The following is a 14,735-nucleotide window of genomic DNA, read 5'->3' on the forward strand; positions in this document are numbered from 1 at the left end:
CTCTGCTTAAAATCTGCTGATACTGCTCCTTCAACAGACATTTAACTGACTATAAGAAACTTTGCAAGTACATGTCAATTTACACTAACCCTAACCTCAACCCCAACCTAACAGTCTACTTATCTAATGAGAATTAGTTGGCATGTAGATGCAATGTAACTTAAACACAACAAACGGACCATCAAAATAAAGTGTGACCAAAATATCTACAATATTATTTACTGCCATCATGGTAAAGATAAAATGAATTAGTTATTAAAAATTAGTTATTAAAACTATTATCTTTAGAAATGTGTTGAAAAATCTTCTTTCCTTTAAACAGAAATCAGGGGGGGATTTTCAGAACACTATTCTGAAATCAACTGTATATATTTCAGTAGTTTCTCTTAAATTAAATAAGATTTTTTTAAAAATAATATTTTCTTTATTTTATTTTATTTTTTCGAGACACACACTCAAAAATACTCTGTATTTGACCTGTCATGAGTATCTAATAAATATATATCATGATTTATTATTTATGCATCTTGACTAATCTAAAATGGAGAATGGTCTAGTCTAGAGTTCATGTGTGTTATTAAAGGATTCTTCAGGCTGACCTTTTTAGGCATGCAACAGGTTACACGGTCACTTGATCACTTACAAGTCACATGTAACAAATAAACAAGATCGGCCTGTCATAAATGTCAGGATGTTCTGATGAAGCACCTCGTACATTTCCTCGACTGTTCAAAAATGATTTAGTGATGCCCTTCTCAAAAACACACACACTGACCGACATTGACATCTCTCAAAAAGAACAGTTTGTAAAAGCTCTCTCATATTATGTACTGAAAACCGTAAACATCTCTCAGCGAGTGATCTTGTTAATAAAGTGCTAATCTTTGGTTTGTCAAACATAAATGGCCAGACATTTGCCCCTGAATCCAGCGGGACGCAGGCGCTGCTCTTTTCTTGGCTCAGAAAGTGTGTCTGAAAGCGAGCCTGTCAGAACACCGGTGAGATCAGATGCCTGATGCAAAGTGGGGTTAGTTTTTATGAGCCACGTGGACCGCCAAGCATGCTAATGTTAAATCCGGACACCTGCCACACATGTACTTGGCTTTGGCAGGAACATTAAAGCTTTTAGAGCCAAGCACACTATATAGAGTTCAAGCATCAAGGGTACTAGAACACATGACAGTGGCTCTGTTCCAAAACGTGCGCTGCCTACATAAGTGATTTCAAAAGCATCATTATGCAGCCTAGGATTTTTGTTTTGCTAAATTCTAAGGCAGCATTGTGAGGACAATCCGTCAAAAGTCTATCCAAGATGGTGTTGATTTAATAACTGAAAATACATGTAATAAAAAAATGCTATATTCACGGTAGCTATTGTATATTTTCATGAAAACAATCACATTTAACTTATTAAGGTTTTATTAAATGACATAATGTAACTATTGTTTGGTAACCCTGGACTGGGTAAAAGAGGGACAAACCCAACGCTGGGTTATTTTGTAGCGTTACCTTACAAGCAGAGCGGGAAATTTTCGTGGATGTGCTGACAAAATTAGTTAAGTAAACACTGTATCAAAACCGTATTTAGCACAATAGATTTAACATAAACAAAAGTAAAATGTTTACCTGACCTTTTCCAAGCTCCTCCAGAAGACTATATTGGCGCACGCTTTCTCGTTCAAAGGAAGAGGTCGGCCGTGAGGTGAAGCATGGCCGTGTCTTAGTCAATAGATAAAAAAAAAAAAAAAGTGTATATTTATATATATATATTATACAGTAAACTAAATGTCTTATTTCATATGAACATTGTTAAATACACACTGAATAACTTACCTTTCAGACAGAATTTAACTTCCCTCTAAAGATGGCGCAGAGAAAATGGCGGTTGCTCACGCTGATGTTCCTGCCAGGACGTTAACGTCATGACGTGCGTGCTCTTTCACGTATGCGTTCCCAACTCAGCACTGCTGGGTTATAGATCAAGACCGATTTTCAACCCAAATTGGGTTAAATCAACCTAAAATTGTTACCCAGCAGTCTGAACCCAGCATTTGGGTTAAAAAATCAACCCAGCTTTTGTTAGAGTGTACAGAAGATTTAAATAAAAGAAGACTCAATATTTAATGTTTTACTAGTTTAGTTTCAAGCTTTATTCAGTTTATTCATGACAATTTACATTTGTATAATGTTATTATTAATAGTAGTATTTACTATATGCATATTTATATTTGTTTTAAAGGGTACCTATTTTACAAGATCTAAGATAAAACTTTGTTGTCTCCAGAATATGTCTGTAAAGTTTCAGCTCAAAATACCCATCAGGTTATTTATTATATAACACAATCTGCCCATTTTGGTGTCTTGAGGTCTATGTAGCTGTTTTTGTAGCATGTAGCTTTAAATCCGAATGACCTGCTACTTCCCGCCCACCATTCGGATGTGCATGTCTGCTTCTCATGCATTACATTAGATTAACAGCCGTCAGTGATAGAGACAGACCAGATTAAAGCTGAAATACAGTTCATTAATTAAACATACCAAGCAAGTTTATTTCATGTATTTTTGGTGGAGTTTATTCAAGCCTTTCTGATATGACGAGTCTCACACAAATGCCGTTTTCAGTACACACACATATTAGCGTAAGCTGACACCATGCAGCTGTAATGAATTACATAGCAATTTTACTGTCTTTATTACAAACATGCTCCTGTTTTAAAACATTTTAAACTTATTAGATGAGTTATTGAGGGCAGAGGATCGCAGAGAGTTGTAACATATGTTTTAATCCCATTTTTCTTTTTTTTTTCTTTTTTTTGCAAAAAAAATGTTTTGTTGATGTGTATACATGTTATTATGTAGACATGGCATCTGTCAGTCCATTTGGTGGGCGGGAAAAACTGCAATCCTATGTCACGTTGCGGTGGGCCTCAAAATCACTGGGATTTGGATCTTATTTTAACATCAGTAAATCTAAAAAAGTGACTTGTTGTGCTTCTATCACTCCAATATGACTGGACACACCATCACTACACACAGATCTGTCCAAACAGCTTCCAAAAGTTTATTTTCAATATAGGTGCCCTTTAATAAAAACTAATTTAGATTTGTTTAGATTTGTTTACCTGTCGGGTTATGGAGATGTATACATCACCATATGGGACATATATGGATATAACTCTCAAACCTTTTACCACATTTCATTATTAATGTTCATTTATTCATTTACTGGAAATTAGATGTGTGCTGAACAAATATTTTCTCCATTAAACAGCACTTGAGAAATATTTGAAAAGGAACTAAAGTTTCACAGGAGGTGTAATATATACTGTATATTTGTCTTCATCTGTATACCATACCAGTTTTTTTTTTTTTTTTTTTTTGTCATACCAGGGTTTTCAGAAGATGCCCACTAAAATATCAGTGCAATAATAGTTTGTGTCCTAAAGAAAGGCACAGTTAGAGCAAGACTCATTTGATGACATATTTTAAGAATTTAAGAATTGTTCAATTTAAGGAAGGTTTCTATCCCATGTTTAAAAAAGAGTTGTTACTGTAGCTTCACTATACTGTAGCCTTTATTCCCTACAAAATAAATGAGTGGTGCTTTAGAGTGTGTCGACGACACATTAATAAACTGTGTCATGTTATCTCACTTTCAGATGCTTTATGTTTGATAGTACAGTTGTGAAGGACAGATTCTTGGAGGTCATTTAACCAAATTTTATTGATGGTGGGCTTTGGCTCAGGCTCAGGTACTTGGCTTTGGTTCAGAATTAATAAAAGCACTTGAGATGGTGTGCAAAGACTTCACATCATCTGTTGAGCAAAGTCACATCAGTTTTTTGTTTCTCAATAAGAAATGTATTCAGTTTTTTTTTCCACTGTAGTTTATGCATGTTTTTCCTCAATTAAAATTTTTTTTTTTGAATTTTGATTTAGTGGCTACTTTTGATGTATTTGTGTGATTTGTACGTTTTAGTACGATTCGCTAATCTCCTAATATATTTGGAGTTTAGCGGTGGGGTGTGGTGTCACGCCTCATTTTGAAAATTCTACATTTTTGTTTGACTGAAATTGTATGAATTTATAGGAATTAATCACTAAACTGACGAAACATAATATATTAAGTTTCCTTGAGAGATCAGGCTGTCAATTCTGGTGTTCTCAAAAATCACATTGAAATACATCACTTACTCTTACTTCCAGGGCCGTTTATATCGAAGTTGATATTTGGCCACATCATGTTGGTGTTTCGTACCATCTAATTTTTACAAGGTGGGTCGTTAGCCCAACGCTCAACCCCCAACCAGGAGGACCAGGACATACCCACATACACTGTAGACAATTTAGCTTACCCAATTAACCTATATTGCATGTCTTTGGACTTATGGGGGAAACCAGAGCACCTGGAGGAAACCCACACAAACATGGGGAGAACATGCAAATTCCACACAGAAATGCCAACTGACCCAGCTGAGGGTCGAACCAGCGACCTTCTTGTTGTGAGGTGACAGTGCTACTCACTGCGCCACCATGACACCCCATTGAAGTGATATTTGTGTATCCACTGGAATCTGGTCTAAACTGATTGTTCAAATCTGTTGTTTTTCTCCGTTATATAAATATTTTGTGATTTATTTCTATTTATTTATTTATTTTTTTAACATATTCAGATCAGAAAAAATCTGAAATAAAACTATATTGTGGATAAAGCTATACTTTAGGCTATTCTAATTAAATGTGATCAGTTTTAAAGGGGACCTATCATGCAAAAATCACTTTTATAAGGGTTTAAACACTGTTGTGTGGCAACAGTGTGTGAATATAGCCAGCCTATAATGGTAAAAACAAATGAATTCTATATTTTTATCATCACACTTCATAAAAACAGTCCAAGAATCACTTTGACTGACGTTCTCCCTGAGACTGAAACCTCACCCATTAGTGACAATCTCATATGAGGCTAATGCAATCTCACGGCAATTTGTAACTTTTTGATTTAGTGGCTAATTGGTATGAATTCATACAATCTAATTCGTACAATTTAGTACGATTTGCTCATCACCCAATGACGGTTGGGGTTGGATGCCACGCCTCCTTTTTAAAATTGTACATTATCATAGATCAGGCTGGTGAGGCACATGTGTTTGTAGCTCCGTCCTCTGGCTGCGAGAACAATCTTACTTGAATTTAAAGCGACAGCCATCAAAATGGCAAAATGTGGATCAAAGCCTAATAATAAGCTGTTTCAAAGAGTTCAATTTGAAACAATTATTGGTGTGGTATTTTGAGCTGAAACTTTACATACACATTTTAAGGACTCATTTTGCCTCTTGTAAAAATAGGCATAATAGGTCCTCTTTAAGATATGATGACATTTGCAATTATTTGTTGACCAAAAAGTTTCTTTTCCATTGCAAATTACGCAGAGATGTACAAATCACTACGTTCACGGAAGTAACATTCAAACTAAGTAAATAAGCAGAATTGCATGACCAATTTGAATGTTAGTGAAATTAGCATGGGGGAATGTAAAGCCATCATGAAGAACTCACAATCACATGGATTATTTTCTATAAAAATTTGATTCAACAAAATAACAGTAGAAAAGTCCTTTGTGCAGCACTGCATTTGTATTGTTGAGTATTAAGGTGTTTACTAATAGAAGCATGGTAATGCTAAGCTTTTTTATATCAATTGTCAGTTGTGTCTCAGATGAATGTTTTGAGATGTACTATTTATACTAAACGGTCACTTTTGAGGTTCCATTAAGAGACAGCATGATGGCTCTCTGGATTTTGGAATAGAGCCAAATAGCCTGAACTGGTGTGTGGATCAAATAGGACTATGGGGAAAAATATCCAATGACTTTGAACTCCAAAACGGGCCAGTTTGGATCCTCTTAGCAAATGAATCCCCTGTCAGTTTTCTGAACACCACAGAAAGATTTATTCCTTTATATTTTGTGGTTATTTAGCAAGGACACCAGTCAATTGATGTAGGAACTGTAGCAAATTGATATTTGCAAGAATAAAATGGCTTGACTTAGTAATTTGTTAAATAAGCATAATAATCATCACAATTAGCACTGTCAACTATAAAACATCAGTATTTAAATACAATTGATTGCATAAGTACATGCTGATTAATTAAGTGCAATTAATCACATTTATCAGCATTTTTCCTCAAACAAAGCTAATTTAAAGACACTATTGTGCCAGATAAATATGTTCATGCCAAATATGTTCATCATAAACTTTAATTAATTCTTTTTTTGTTTGATTAACATATGGACAAAAAAAATGTCTCTGTATTTATAATGCATCATCACAAAAGCTAAAATGGTTTAATTGGATTATTGTAATAGTTGTGTAAATATGCTTGAGCACATCTATTATTTATTAATATTTCTTTTGATTAAATGTATTGACTCGTGTTTGACAAACTCCAGTCATTAAACAATGGCCATTTGAGGAGTACTGCCAATCCAAAATCAATGAGATTATATCAGAACATGTGCAGGAAAATGTTTTTGAGCTTAGTAAAAGGTTAAACACATATGGGTGTCTGATCTGCAGAAAATATGTCTATGTTTTGTCTACAGCACAGTGTGAGTCATCGCTGAGCTATCAAATCAAACAGTAGTACTGAGACATAAACAGTTGATTAAGATGAGCCAACACCATGCATCAGCAACATAATATGTATTTACTACTGATATCCAAAGAAGTGATGCATTGTACTCCATGTTTAGATTAAATATTTTGTATTCTTTGTAATGAAGTTACAAGGTTTACTTGTGCTGTTGACTGAAAATGTAAAATTATATTAAAAATAATGACAACAAAAGCAAAGTTTTTTTTCTTGAATCCAAAGACCAAAGTAAATTAAGATGTCAAGAGCATAATTATTTTCTTCAATAACTTTAACAATGTTCTGGGCAACAGTAGACTGGTAATTAACTTACCAACAGCCAAATGAACTCCTCTTTCTAAGCTCCGCTTAACAGTAGGATCGTCCAGTGCTGTGTCTCATAAAGTTAATAAAATCCTTGAAGGATTTTAATAGCAATGGAACTGTCAGAGAGGGTGAACTTAAGCTGGCGAGATGCTTCCCTCTACAGGGAGGGCAGGAAATAATACAGTAGTTTGACAGAAATACAGTGTACATACAGTAGTTTTATCTTGTGTTTAATGTGAAATAGACATATGTGTGGGTGACAAAATAGCTAGAGGTGAAGGATGATTCTGACCCGTGAATTTTAGTCAAATGTTTATACTCAAATGTAAAATGGTTTTGAAAGAATCAAGCATAACATTTTTCATATTCATATCAATTTTGCTAGCACACATTGATATTCTTCTGGTGAACAATTAATCCATGCAAGTTAATCCACTGACTTTTTTGTAATCTTCAACCAAAATCTGACCATTTGCTTTTACATTTGGAGTGTGGGTCTTTCAGCCACAATAATCTCACCTTTCTTTTTTTAATTGTATTTTTTATTATGCTTTTGATATATCCTACAGAGAAGGATCTTGTCGTCTAGAAACCGTAACAGCTGCCGTTAATAAGCAGCAAGAGAAATTAAAATGATATTTCCTCAAAGTGAATTTAAAACTCATATTAAACGATCTGAAGGCAAATCAAGGTTTACAAAAACTGTAAATATATTTTTCTTTCCATACATGTACACAAAAAAAAAAACTGTAAACTGTCTAAAAAATCTCTTTTTAGTAAGATATTTCATATTCTTTCTGTTTTTTTGTAGTCTAAATGAGCCCAAACTTAAGTCTGTATGACTGTCTGGTAAAAAGTTATGAGGTCATAAAGTTTGGTCCAATGTTAAGTCAATAGGACTTTTCCGAATTTTCCAGGTCAGTTTTGGAAAAATCGTAAGTCGGATCAGTTGGAAAAAGATAGTCAATGGATGTTCGCCCATTTTACATCTGTTTCAAGAGTTCACACTTAGATAAAGCTTGACTATAATAGCAGGTTTGGCATGCTGTCCTGGGAGAGAGGGGTTCCAAAAATGAAGATAGGGAATGAAGTTTAGGCAGGATATTTATAGTAGTTTTGGAATGATCTGATAGGGTAGCTAATGATTAGCGATAAGGATCAGCTGTAGTCGATCATATCACATGCTCCTCTCAAAATTAGTTTGTGAAACTTCACTTGGATATCCAAGTGAAATAAAACCTAATTCATACATTTAAAACTCTAATCCGGAGTTTTCCTTTTAAGACATCCTGCCGTTATCACCACCGGTGACCTACTCACATCGGCAGCTTCTCCACGATGGACGTCCAGTGTTCTCCAGCCATCGGAACCTAGACTGCAGCTCTGCACAAGACGTTAGGCCAGTCATTCCCAACTGAGCCTGGTTTCTCTCAAGGTTTTTCCCTTCACTTTTGTCAATTGGTGAATTTTGATTCTCACCACTGACTGGCTTAATTTGGGACTTGTGGAGCTGCACATCAATGAATTTGCACTTCAGTGTTTGGACTTTCAGCAGTGAAAATTAAACCACACTGATTTGAACTAAACTGAACTTCAACTCTGAAAACTGGACTGACACAGTATCAAATGTTGAGCTGCTTTGACAATCTACATTGTAAAAGTGCCATAGGTATAAAGATGAATTGAATGAAATATCAGCACGCAATGAATCTTGGGATTTTTGAGGGTGCAAAGGATCTACTAGTTGTATCCTTCATTACATGAGAAAGTAGGACACTCTTTAAGGCTGCATTTGAAGGTGCTTTCTAAATTATTTTAAATGGGACGGTCTTGGATGGCGCAGCACCCTTGTGTCTTTTGAAGGATGCATCCTCTGAAATAAGACACGGCTATAGACTATTTAGCACCTTAATTCTATAAATAAAAACTTCTTTTGCTCATTTGCTGCACTAAACAATGACTCAAGGGTGAGTCAGCGCTGATTAAAATAAAGTGTTTCCAGACATGGCAGGGTGGCATAGATGTTTTTTCTTCAAACAAACAGTCTTCAATCACTCCCTTCAATCACAGACAACTCCCTTTAACCAGTCGGTGGTTTCATAACAGCAGGGTTAGCTGATGTTTCATGCCTATCAAGGTCATTGCCGACAGACTGTCGCTTTAAGTTTGTTTTTAACTGCCACTTTGGAGTCTCTCAGTGCCCGGCAATTATAATGGCTCACATCCAAAAGCTTCATTTTATAATTTCATGGGAAGAGAGAGACGCAATAAGTTCTTCTTTAAGTACCTGCAATAAATAAGATCCGCCGATGTCCGAGCTTCAACAGAGTAGATCGCGGTTTACATTCGGATGTAGCATATCAATCACCTTGGAAAATCCGATACATTAATTTCATTAAGCTGCCCGTATGATGCCAAACACTGGGTTCGCATGAGGACACATGGGACTGGCTGGAAACTCCTCCCAGTGAAATGCATTTATTTGATTCTCGCCACAGGCTAGAGGCAATGAGAAGTAATGACAAGTGTTTTTAAGGTCTCCAGTAAGAACACCAATACATTCTGACCGCTGTCAGGCGGGGATGAACATCTCTTTTGATAAAGGACACCTTGGGGCCCAAAACAGAGTCCTCAGTAGGATGATAAGAGATTTTTGCACATCTATATGTGGTGCGACGCACAGCACAAGGGATGTGAATACATAAATGAACTGAGAAATGGAAGTATGACATATAAATAATATACAAAGGGGCCTATATTTAATCTTTTGTTACAATTTTGCACTCCATAGCAAAATATAAAAAGAAAATAAAAAAAACAGAAAAAATATGCTTTTTCAAGTGACTATAAAGTCTTCTGCCATTATGCGTTGATTAAAAATGTCAAGCATGTTTGGATAATGTAAAATTTGCATTTAGGAATAGTTAACCCAAAAACTTAAAAAATAAAATAAAACTTCATTTACTCACCATCTATACTATTTAGAATTTTTAAGAGTTTCTTTCTTTTTGTTCAAGACACATTAAGATATTTTATATAGATTATATATATATATATATATATATATATATATATATATATATATATATATATATATATATATATATATATATATATATATATATATATCTATATATATATATAGATATAGATATATATATATAGATATATATATATATATATATATATATATATATATATATATATATATATATATATAAATATATATATATATATATATATATATAGATATATATATATATATATATATATATATATATATATATATATATATATATATATATAGATATATATATATAGATATATATATATATATATATATATATATATATATATATATCTATATATATATATCTATATATATATATATATATATAGATATATATATATATATATATATATATATAGATATATATATATATATATATATATATATATATATCTATATATATATATATATAGATATATATATATAGATATATATATATATATAGATATATATATAGATATATATATAAATATATATATATATCAAATACATTCAGCAGTGCACACCAATTACCTACCGGTTCCTTTTGCGGAACATTGTCGTCGGTGAAGTAGCTGCACTGTGAAAACGCTACAAGACGCACAGACGTTGGAAGCGAGCTGGCATGCTCTTCAGGCTCAGACAGCACGGCTTCAGAACAAATCTGACCTGTCATCCATCTGGCTAATCTCCGCTCTCTTCCTAACAAAATTGACAAACTACTTCTGCTAGCATGCAAAAACAAGGACTTTTCCAACTCTGCTGCTCTGGCCAGACACAGGAAAAGATTCTTTCCTCAGGCCATCTACCTGAACACTTAAATATTCCCCTACTCTGTAATAAATATGTGTGATACTTTCTCATACGCACTTGTACCCAGCAACTTATAACCTGTAAATTTATAAGAAATCTCTGCATACAATTAGACATCCAGATGTCTTTTGTCTAATTACATATCTGTTTAATGTTTATTGTCTTTTCTCATATTTATTTTCGTGTTGTCGATTATCACTTTATGTACAGGAATTCCAGTGTTTGTGTAAAAAATTCGGTCCCACTTTATATTAAGTGGCCTTAACTAATATGTACTTACAAAGGAACTAAGAGTTTGTTACAATGTACTTATTGTGTAAATACATGTATTTACTGTGTACTTATTCTTGATTAAATACATGTATGTAATTACATCTGTAATTAACTTTTGTAATTACATTTGTAAATACACTGTTGACCATCCCTTACACCTTAACCCACCCTTAATCCTACCCATGCTATCAAACCTGTCCATAACCCAAACTCTATTCCAACTCAAAAGCACCACAAGTGTTCTCAAATACATTATAAACACAGTAAGTACATTGTATTAATTTTTTGATGTAAGTACATAGTAGTTAACGACACTTAATATAAAGTGGGACCAAAAATTCTTGTGTGTGTAAAGCATACTTGGCGTAAAACCGATTTTGATTCTGATTCTAAATGGCACTCGCGAGAGAAATTTGAGATGTGAAAAAGCATACACTGCGGCCTCTGGTGGATTCATTCAAACAAAAACTGCAAAAAACATATCTCCTGGGACGTATTTTGCTGTCTTCAGAAATGTATAAACTGTAGGGGTCAAAATCAGAACGAGCCTGGGTTGTCTTCTTTTGTGTTCAACACTAGAAAGAAACTCAAAAAGGTTTATAACCATTTGAGGGAGAGTAAATAATGAGTCAATTTTAATTTTAAAGCGTAAATAATAGTTTTAATGTCTTCTGTTAAAGACAAATAAAGATACTTTAAAGAATGCTGAAAATCTGTAACTATTAATTTGCATAGTTTGTTTTTCTTCCTATACAGAAGTCAAGGGTTACAGGTTTTCATCTTTCTTCAAAATATCTTATTTTATGTTCAACAGAAGAAACAAATTCATAAAGGTTTATAACCGCTTAAGGTATTAAATTTTAATGTCTGGGTGTACCATCCCTTCAAATTACACGCAGAAGTGATGAATTTCTGCGGGATGGTGTAACAAGTGTGAGATATTCATTGAGGATAAATGGTGTTTCTAAATATTAATGCCATCATATATTTTAATGTGACTTTTTTAGAGCTTAAAAAGTGGGTCTATCTCCCTGAAACCATTTGGTAAACACAAGCCGAAGACTCTCACTGCTTTATTCATAAATTATATTATGGCAGCCACAAACAGCGCTGAGGACAGTGTGACACCTATTATGTAAATTACAGATGACCTCACTACGATGAGTGGTCTAAATTAGTCATTTCCAAAATAAAGAGGCAAGCAGTCTGAGGCTCTGATGTTGTGTATTATTCAGTAATCTGTTTTGGGAAATTATTGATGTGTGCCTCGTGTTCTAGAACTACTGTAGATCTCAATGGATGTATCCAACGAAGAAACAGCTGAATAGAGTTATACACTTTACTATCTGATTCTTTGTGTTAAATTTGGAACCAAAAATTTACGTTCGTGTTACACTCCCTGACAAAAGTCTTGTCGCCTATCTGAGTTTTAGGAACAACAAATAATAACTTTACTTCTAGGTGATCATTCAGTATCAGGAGTGGCTTATTGACCTTATTCTAAAATGCGGAAGTGCGCCTGTTTTTGTGATTATTTTAGAACTTTCAATTCAGTCGCCTATGGGAGAAATGACTAAAAGTAGTTGACGGCAGAAAACAGTCAAACTATTTGCTCTACAAACAAATGTTTGCATGACTATACAGACCAAGTAAAATAGTATAATAAGGACATATCAGTTTGCAACATCAAACAGCGAAACGAGCAGTTTTTAATATCTAAAAATTGATGGAAGTGAATGAGACCGGGAGTCTCGAGCCAAAAAGATTCAGATGGCTGCGCCCACTCGTCGGCGAAGAATAAGGTGAATATGAAAGTCAAAGGCCTCTAGATTACTCTTATTTTATCAAAATAGAATATGATACCTTGATTTTTAATTATTTAATTAGGACAGAAAGGTCTGACTTAACAGAAATAATGTACAGTATAGAATATAAAGTCATGGTGCAGCAGAAACATAATTAATATTGTGTATGACTCCCATGAGCTTGGAGGACTGCATCCATACATCTCTGCACTGACTCAAATACCTCATTAAAGTCATCTGGAAAACATTCTACCGCTTGCCTTACTTTTTACTTTTTCATTTAAAATGAAACTAGTTGTGTTTGGAAAAAAAAAAAACTACCAAGATCAACATCCTTATATGTTATTATTATTAATTATGTTTGTAAGTCTGTTTAAACATGCACACAAAAGCCAGACTTTCTCTTCACTTCAAATCGCGTGTACAGAATCCGTTTGGGAAACAGCATCTGTTTATCACTATGGAGCGCGTCAGCTGACAGTCATGCACCATTATATGACTGTTTTGAGGATTTTATAGGCAAGGAAATGGAATCGCGCCGTTTTTAATATTTATTTATAAGTGTTTTCATTCCTAAACAAAGCGAAAGCACAGAAGACTCACATTTTAGAGCAAGGGGCGACCCCTGGGTGTTCGGCGGTATGGATTGCATATAGGGAGGCTCGGCTGTTCAGAGAAAAACTGGAAATACGGGAATAGAGTATAGAGTATATAAATAGAGTAAATACGGGAAAATACCTTTACGGGATGATAGCGGGATAGAAAAGTAAAATACGGGAGAATCCTGGGAAAAACGGGAGGGTTGACAGGTATGGACTGGCCAATCCTGGAGCACATTGACCTCCTTTGCTTTCAGGAACTTTGATGTGGAGGCTGAAGTACGAGAAGGAGCGCCATCCTGCTGAAGAATTTGCCCTCTCCTGTGGTTTGTAATGTAATTAGCAGAACAAATGTCTTGATACCTCAGGCTGTTGCCATCCACTCAACACCCCCATACTAAATGTAACCCCAAACCATGATTTTTCCTTCACCAAACCTGTCTGATTTTTGATGACAAGACTTTTGTCAGGTATTGTATTTGAAAACGTGACCATGGAAGCTAACCCAAGGCTCACTAGACATGTCTGCTTAATATCACTTTAGTTTTTCACAGCAAGTCTCAGAGTGTGTTAGTGTTAAATCTGTTTCTGCTTTATTTTTTATGACAAACTGCCATAAGAGCTGTTGTTTGGTACACTGAAAATCTTTAGCTAGTGTAATGTGTGTCATATCACAGTGCTGTTTTTCCTTCTCGCATTAACAATTTCCTTTTCACATTAATAATTAAAACTCATTTGAATATTTAATGTCCGCTTGTTAATGTAGTTGGTAAGTTGCTGTATAATAACTGAGATAATGTACAGTCAGACGATCATTACGCTGCAATAAACCCCACAGGGTGATTTTAAGAAACTTAACTGCACATTTTCCCTTACATGTTTTATAATAGGAGTAATATAATAATACTTGTAGGAAAATGTGCTCTTTGATTCATCACTCTGGACTAAAACAAAACTTTTTAAGCATGGTAGCTGTTCCCAAAGCATTCTATTTTAGAACACATGGGACACATTTGTTTGTAAAATTTAAGTTTTACTTAAGTACAAGCCGTTCAACTCGTGTTAAAATCTGTAGTGTACTTAACAAGGCAAACACTTTATAATGCACACTTGAGTTAATCTTAGTTAATTTGTGCAGTCAGCTGTCTAGTTGAGCTTTAGTCAGTTCTCTGGCCCATTGGCTAAGATTTTTCTGTTGTCTACGTACAAATTATAGCCAGAACCCACATGTCAAAG

At 34.3% G+C, this 14,735-nt stretch overlaps 1 long non-coding RNA gene across 1 annotated transcript in view; it reads left to right on the forward strand.

The window, feature by feature from the left end:
* LOC137496012 (uncharacterized) overlaps positions 1 to 9,938 on the forward strand; it is a 66,026-nt gene extending 56,088 nt beyond the window's left edge. Inside the window, exon 3 of the long non-coding RNA XR_011016077.2 lies at positions 8,245 to 9,938. This is a non-coding gene — a long non-coding RNA (uncharacterized lncRNA). The remainder of the gene's footprint in view (positions 1 to 8,244) is intronic.
* The last annotated feature ends 4,797 nt before the right edge of the window (positions 9,939 to 14,735 follow it).

The sequence above is a fragment of the Danio rerio genome, chromosome 6 (assembly GCF_049306965.1).
Source record: "Danio rerio strain Tuebingen ecotype United States chromosome 6, GRCz12tu, whole genome shotgun sequence".
In the NCBI taxonomy this organism is placed as follows: Eukaryota; Metazoa; Chordata; class Actinopteri; order Cypriniformes; family Danionidae; genus Danio; species Danio rerio.